This window comes from Natator depressus, chromosome 20, assembly GCF_965152275.1.
Source record: "Natator depressus isolate rNatDep1 chromosome 20, rNatDep2.hap1, whole genome shotgun sequence".
NCBI classification, from domain to species: Eukaryota; Metazoa; Chordata; order Testudines; family Cheloniidae; genus Natator; species Natator depressus.
This window is the reverse complement of record NC_134253.1, coordinates 9739534-9746973: the sequence shown is the minus strand read 5'-3', so window position 1 is coordinate 9746973 and position 7440 is coordinate 9739534. Positions and strand designations below refer to the sequence as shown.

General features: G+C 47.6%; 1 long non-coding RNA gene across 1 annotated transcript; it reads left to right on the top strand.

Moving 5' to 3' along the window:
* Positions 1-1012: 1012 nt before the first annotated feature.
* LOC141974848 (uncharacterized) lies at positions 1013-4143 on the top strand. Its single transcript, XR_012635825.1, has 3 exons — positions 1013-1062; positions 1462-1577; positions 3998-4143. It is a non-coding gene; the product is annotated as an uncharacterized LOC141974848 (long non-coding RNA).
* Positions 4144-7440: the final 3297 nt, after the last annotated feature.

Here is a 7440-nt window from a genome sequence, read left to right as displayed (position 1 = left end):
CTCAGAGCAGGGGAGACCTTGTTCCATTGACCCTGCCACTCTGGAGCCACTTTTGCCTTTGAAGTAACTGGAACATCCTGGCTCAAAGCTTTTCTGCCAAGTGTAAAATCCCGACCCGGGCGGGGCGTTCAGGCCCCAAGGTCAGTGGCTCTGTAATGGAATCAGAACAGACTCATTGTAGAGGGGAGGAGACGGACTGGCTCCTAACAGGGCTCGGGGCAAACAGACCCATAGCATGGTTGAGGGAGAGAGAGCAGCTGAAATTCAGCAATGCCTGCAGGCAGAAGCAATTGGAGGGGTGGGGACTGCCATGGTGATGCCATGGGGGGCCTGATGTCGGGGATTGTCCCAATGTCCACTGCTGTCTCTCCTGTTGCTAGGGGACAGACTCGGGTGGCAGAGCAACATCCTAGCGGGGATTAGCATTACTGCTCTCAGAAGGAAATCTGTTCCCACAGGTCTCCTAGTGCACAAGCATCCTGCTTCCACATGCAGCCAGAGAGGGCAAGAGAAAGAGATGGGAGCCCGGCAACCAAGCCTGGCAGCCCCACAGGGCCAGTGCAGGGAGCGCGTTGTGCTCTCACCCAATGCAGTGAAGAAGGTGGGATGGATTTGTCCTGCTTGTCTCTCTTACCTCATTCAGTCTGCGAGCTCTTTGGGCAAGGCCTTGTCCGATTTGTGTGGTGTAAGCGCAGAGCACATTCAAGGCACTGTTCACATCATTTATAATAACCCCACCCCTGTCCTGTATCTCTGGCTCCAGCACCAGGATAAAATACCATACTCTTTGCTCTGGCTTGGAGAGCAGAGGAAGCGCTGCATGGCCCTCACCATGCTGAGAACACTCACAGCTTTGCACTTAGACAATTTCTACAATCCATGCTCATGCTTCAGGGCTTCAATTTGTCACCTGCAGGGGTCAGGGAGGAGTACTTTCCCTGCAGATGCACAATTGGCCCGGTGCATTTTGGTTTTCTTTCGCCTTCCGCTGAAGCATCAGGGATTGGCCACAGCTGGAGGAAGGACACAGGACGATATGGACCAGGGCCCTGAGGTGTTACAGTAAGTGCTTTGTTCCTAGATGCCCAGTTGGTGATTCTTGCTCCCAGGCTCAGGGTCACACTGATTGCCAGTTTTGGGGTCAGGAAGGTATTTTGCCCCAAGTCAGACTGGCAGGGACCTTGGGGGGCAGGGGAAGTTGGGGTTCGGCTTCCTCTCCAGCATGGAGCAGGGATCCTGCTAGGATCATCTGAACCTGTCTCACCCAAACAATTCTCTGCCACTGCAGGGGCCTGAGGCCTTGGTGGCATCTCGGTCCCTCCTGCTCTGTCTGTGGCCACAGCCCGTCAGTCTCTGGAGGGCTGGGAAGTGGAGAAGAGAACTGGCTGTGATTTGGTCCGGTGAAATCTGTTTGGCAAGGCTCTGATAGGAGTTGTGCCTTTAACTCTGGTTATTTTGAAGTGGGGTTCAGAGGCACCGTGGGATTTACCCCAGGTCACCCAGCCAGTCAGCCGCAGAGCTCAGGGGTCCTGACACTGAACCGTCTACGTCTAGCAAAGGACTTGTACCATCACAAGGTGTGTTTTTTTTTTCCTCGATGTTATTATTGTCATTAACCGTATTGGCCATTGATATTTCAGTGGTTCCTTTGACTTCCCTTCTCAGTCACCTGTTGTGAAGAATGTGGACATTTTTGTAATGTTTTTATGAACAATATGCATGACTCCGTTTCCCCACTCACTGTGTATTGCCACAGCCTGGGTGTAAAGGGGTTAATATTTCCTCTGGGACAAGGTGAGACAAGGAGTGTGGGTCATAAGCAGGCAGGTCTGGGTTGGTTTGAATGAACTGTCAAGGAGAGGAGAACGTGTGTGCTCAGCAGGACGGCACCTGAGAGAAAGGGACCAAGTGGGTGTGTGGGGTGTCAGAGAGAGCTGAAATCCAGGGATTTTGGAGCAGAGGGGCAGGGGATTCTGCCAACACAGGCTCTGAGCTCGGTTTGGCTTTCCCAGACAAACCTGCCCCCGTTGGTCCTGGAGTCCAGGTGCCCAGTGAAGAGGGCGTGGTCTGAACAGGCCGTGTGGTGTCACTGCCAATCCCTGCTGGCTGCATCGTTGCCAAAGGTGTCAAGTCTCTCACAGGGGTCTACACTCAGCTGGACTCACTGGGGAGCCCCAGCGAGAAGCAGAGGGGCTGGAGGCCCAGGCCTCCATCTCAGAGTTGTGGGGCCATGGCACTCCCCCTTGCAAAATGTGGAGGCCTCAGGCCTAGAACAACGAAGGGAGAAGTCCCAGAGCGACTGTAATGGCTGGGTCAGAGCAACCTGTAAATCCGCGACAGCTGGCGGGAGTGCTGAGGCGCTGAATGCAACAGCAAAGTTTTGCAAGAAGTGACCGCAACAGTAGAAACAAGCTTAGTTCCAGAAAACAGTGGGGGAGGTGGCATGTAACCAGTTTCTTGAGAGGCATATTATAGAGCTGTGCAGAGAGGACTAAACATTGGGAAGTGAACCCTGATCCAGACCATTACTACAGGGAAATAGTAGAATAATCAATCCTAATACAGAAAAGGCAGAAAGCAGAATCCCACTATACATATAAAATGATGGGCTCTAAATTAGGTGTTACCACTCAAGAAAGAGACCTTGGAGTCATTGTGGATAGTTCTCTGAAAAGTGGATACTCAATGTGCAGCGGCAGTCAAAAAAGAGAACAGAATGTTGGGAATTCTTAGGAAATGGACAGATAATAAGACCGAAAATATCCTACTGCCTCTATATAAATCCATGGTACGCCCACATCTTGAATACTGCGGGCAGATGTGGTCTCCCCATCTCAAAAAAGATAGATTGGGCTTGGAAAAGGTTCAGAGAAGGGCAACAAAAATGATTAGAGACATGGAACAGCTGCCGTATGAGGAGAGATTAATAAGACTGGAATTATTCAGCTTGGAAAAGAGACGATTAAGGGGGGATATGATAGAGGTCTATAAAATCATGACTGGCTTGGAGAAAGTCAATAAGGAAGTGTTATTTACTCCTTCTCATAACACAAGAACTAGGGTCACCAAATGAAATTAATAGGCAGCAGGTTTAAAAGAAACAAAAGGAAGTATTTCTTCACACAACGCACAAGCTGTGGAACTCTTTGCCGGAGGATGTTGTGAATGCCAAAACTACAACAGGGTTCAAAAAAAAAAAAAACTAGATAAATTCATGGAGGATGGGTCCATCAATGGCTATTATGGGATGGTGTTTCTAGCCTCTGTTTGCCAGGAGCTGGGAATGGGCGATGGGATGGATCACTTGATTATTACCTGTTCTGTTCAGTCCCTCTGGGGCACCTGCATTGACAGGATAGTGGGCTAGATGGACCTTTGGTCTGGCCCAGTATGGATGTTCTTATGTCTGTCTGACCCCCTTTGTTCGACTCCCAGATGTGTGTCCCGACTGCTTCCCGCAGCCCACCCTTAACCTACACCTCTTACCTCTCCAGTCCTTTGTTCTTGAGCTGGGGAGAAGCTGTTCAGCCTCCCTAAGAAGAGGTGGGGAAGTTCATTGTGGCATGACGCCCCATATTCTTTACAGTAATATTACTGTGATGTGAGTATGGCATAATTATGATGTATTTTATGCAAGATAAGGCATGTGAGAGATCATTGGAAAAGTTATGATATACTGAATATGATTATCGTACTAGTATGCATGTATCTTTTTTGTATCTGAAGTTTGGAATATTGTCTATGCATCTATTACAAATGTGTTTACACCTGGGGAACACCCACTAGTCAGAATGCAATCAGTCTAGATGGATGGCTGGGAAGGGCCATTAGGGAGAACAATACGTCTTAGAAGATGCTAGTCACCCGCCAGGGAGCCTTCCTGAGAAGCCTTCCTGGGGACGCTGCAAACAGTCTCTGAGTTATGGCTGCAGGGACATGTGACCAAGTCACTTGGTACTGGACTTCATGATAATACTACTGTTTTTCCACTGACCAGGAGTGGGAATCAAACTGGGAGACAAAGGGTCCCTGCCATATGCAAAAACTATTTAAGGCAGGGGGGTGACATCATCGTTGTTCGTTCTTCACTGACTCCCCGCCCAAGAAAGAAGACTGCTGGAAACACCTGAGAAACAAAAGGACTGAACTAGGGGGAAGGGCTGAACCCAGGCTAGAGTGTTGCCTTCCCTGTGTCTGGAATATCTGGAATTTAGTTGGATTTAGTTGGTGTTGGTCCTGCTTTGAGCAGGGGATTGGACTAGATGAAATCCTGAGGTCTCTTCCAACCCTAATCTTCTATGATTCTATTAATTTTAAGCTGCAAGCAAGGGCAGCATGTCTTCAAGACTCTCTGTAAACTGCCTTTAGGGTGAGAATTTGCTGCTCATATCCAATTATGTTAGTATATTAAACTTAGATTGTGTTTTTGTTTTATTTGCTAGATAATCTGCTTGGATCTGTTTGCTATCCCTTATAATCACTTAAAATCTATCTTTTGTAGTTAATAAATTTATTTTGTCTAAAAGTAGTGTGTGGAAATCATAACTTGGGGCAGAAAGCTGTGTATAGCCCTCTCCACACTGAGGGAGGGGGTGAATTTCACGAGCTTATGCTGTACAGTTATCTCTGCAGTGCATGACGGAACAATTTTGGGTTTACCCTCTAGAGGGATGTGTGAACTTGAGTACTGGGCAATTCCTTAGCTGGTAACAATGGGAAAAAGAAGCCTTGTGTGGGGTACACTTTAACTTTTGCAATTCCAAAATAATTTGCAAGGGGTCCAAATTTGTCATAAACTATATCGGGGTGTCCGATAGGGTATTCTTTGGTTTTCTTTACAAAAGGGTAGAAGCTGGTAAAATCATAATAGTGGATTTCTTCCCCGGAGTTAAGTTTGTAATATAGGCGGATAGCGTTTGTCCTCCCCCCAAAAAGAGCATCCCTAGGCACGAGAGGCTAGGGCAACTGGGCTCATTTTAAATACCTGCAAGCTCCCTGTCTGTTTCTTTCATCACTTCCCACTCTTGCTCCCAAAGAGTCCTCACTACAAAACCAAGTTGTTTCAGATAGTCGGTCTTGAGCTGCGTCTTGTAATAAAGAAACCCAAAAGTTGTCCCCGTCATAGGGTTTTGTGCTTTTTCACAATGAGAGGTGGCACAAGCGTGGAAAAGAACACCCGTTAAACTCTAAGGCTGTGTGTACCCTGTCAACACTGGCATAACCCTCTAAAGAGTAGAGGCCTACCTGTAGTTCCCCACCCTGTAAAGCATGCCGTATTTGTATAGTTTCTTTGTGAGAGGTATTCAACAGCCACTGAACAGATGGGGTCGAATATCTTTTTCTGCCTGTGATCATTGTCTGGAGGGAGAAGAGCTACCATGTTAGGCTCCAAAAATGGAAACCTGTACATAGCCATGCAGACAGATGCCAGTGTTATGTACCAGAATGGATCTATACACAGTTTTATCTCAGTGAATTTACCAGGTTCTCTCTCTACTAGATCTCCCTTCTCCATCATTTTCATAATCTCTTTTCTGTATAGGATACAAGGCTGTCTCAAAATTTTGACATCCTGCTGACAGTAATACGTGAGCTCTTTCTGCAAGTCAAACGTCTCCTTCCTGTGCGCCTGCTACCAGTCGAGAAACTCTGCTTTTTCCCTGGGCATCATGCTTTCTACACCATAGTGCTCCACACCGGGCATAGGCCGCACGTCATTTTGATTTTCGAAAGTGTTCAAAAAATGTGGAAAATACCCTTTGCACCCTTCAAACCCCATCACCTGCGGGAGCTTACCAAGCTTCATGGGCAAGGAGTTTAAAGAGTCTATAAAACGAATGCCCAGGGCCTTAACTTCCACACACATTAGTTTACTACCCTGAGTGATCAGTTCTAGGCACATCTTTTCCTTCAGTAACTGTCTAATGATGAAGTATGCATCGTAACCTTTGGAATTGTGCGCCTGGAACGTGTAGACCCGGAACTCTTTGCCAATAAAGGTCTGAACAAACACAGAAAGACACTCATCACCCTTAAATTCCCAGGACTTTTCCGGCTTGAGGGACATAGCAAAAATGTAATTGGGAGTGTGCAACCCAGTCTCCTGTGTGTGTTCGGAATCATAACAAATACACTTTTCTGAGGATTCGGGCTTTCTAAGGCTGTCCATAAAACCGAGGTGACCGTCTACATCACCAGCGATCAAACCCTGACCCTGCTTACAGCGCCTCCCTTTACACCTGTGCCGCCTGTCCACGTAAGACTGACCCTTATCGCACAACGTTTTAGACAGGCATTCAGCTTGTTCTGTCGATGCCCAGTCGATGTGTCTGTCTAAATGCTCTCTGGACTGACAATACAGTCTACGGCGAGGACACCTCAGCTGCACGTCCACGCTGTCTGAGCATGTTACGCTCAAGCAGAGGCAGCAGCTGGACCTGCAAGAGAGGCCGCGACTGTGCACCATGGGGCAAAACTCACCATAATTTTTTGCTCCGAACAACTTTTTCACAACCAGAACCCCATAGTAATGCTCATCGTGCAATAGGATGAAATAAGTCTTGGGGTAAACTGCCCCCCCCCCGTTTAAAAAAAGCCCCTTTTGCCGCATACAGCACCACCTGTATGTTGACTCCTAAATGCTGTTCAGACATTGCTACGTCACTGAGCATAATCTTTTTTTGATCTGACCAGCCCAGTTTCTCATGCAACTTTCTCGCCCCTGCTAACGATTCCGCGTCCGTAGGTTTATGGTCGGACATGACGGCCAAGAGCCCACGCGCAAAACACAGATTGGTAGCCGTGTAAGTCAGGTCTACTAAACATTGTCTCTTTTTTATGGAGGATTTGATTACTGAGGATAGCATTTAAAACTCTACGAGCGGCCCCCACCCCTGTTTTTTTACAACTGTCACAACGAGGTGCAATGTCCCATTGACATGCAACTCTATTGCTCTGTGGCAGCTTTGAGGTCTGATTGAAGAAATCCTCAGCAGACAGCTCATCCCTAGTTCTTCAGACTGAAAACAACGGGTTAGTTAAATTACGGCTCTCTAAATGTAACTGAACATAATCATCAGGGCCTACCCTACCATTAACGTCATGGAGAACTAACTGTATCCCCCTGTGTATGGCTTCAACAACCTGCTGAGCTGAATTTATTCGCTCAAGCTTGACAAAATGAAATTCCTCACAATACACCGACCCCGCCAAATCTAGGTAATTCACGTTGCCAACTTCTCACTCTCTCCATACACACCTCTGCATTTTCAGGGTTACTTGGGGGTTCCTCTACGGGACCATCTATATCAGATGCTATTTGAGAGTCAGACTGTGAGGCGCTTCCGTGAGGGTCATCGGGAGGAGATGGGGACCCATCATTCTAGAGAGCCCTCTGGGGAATTTTCTAAACCAGACTCTGTGTGAGAGTCTGATTCCACC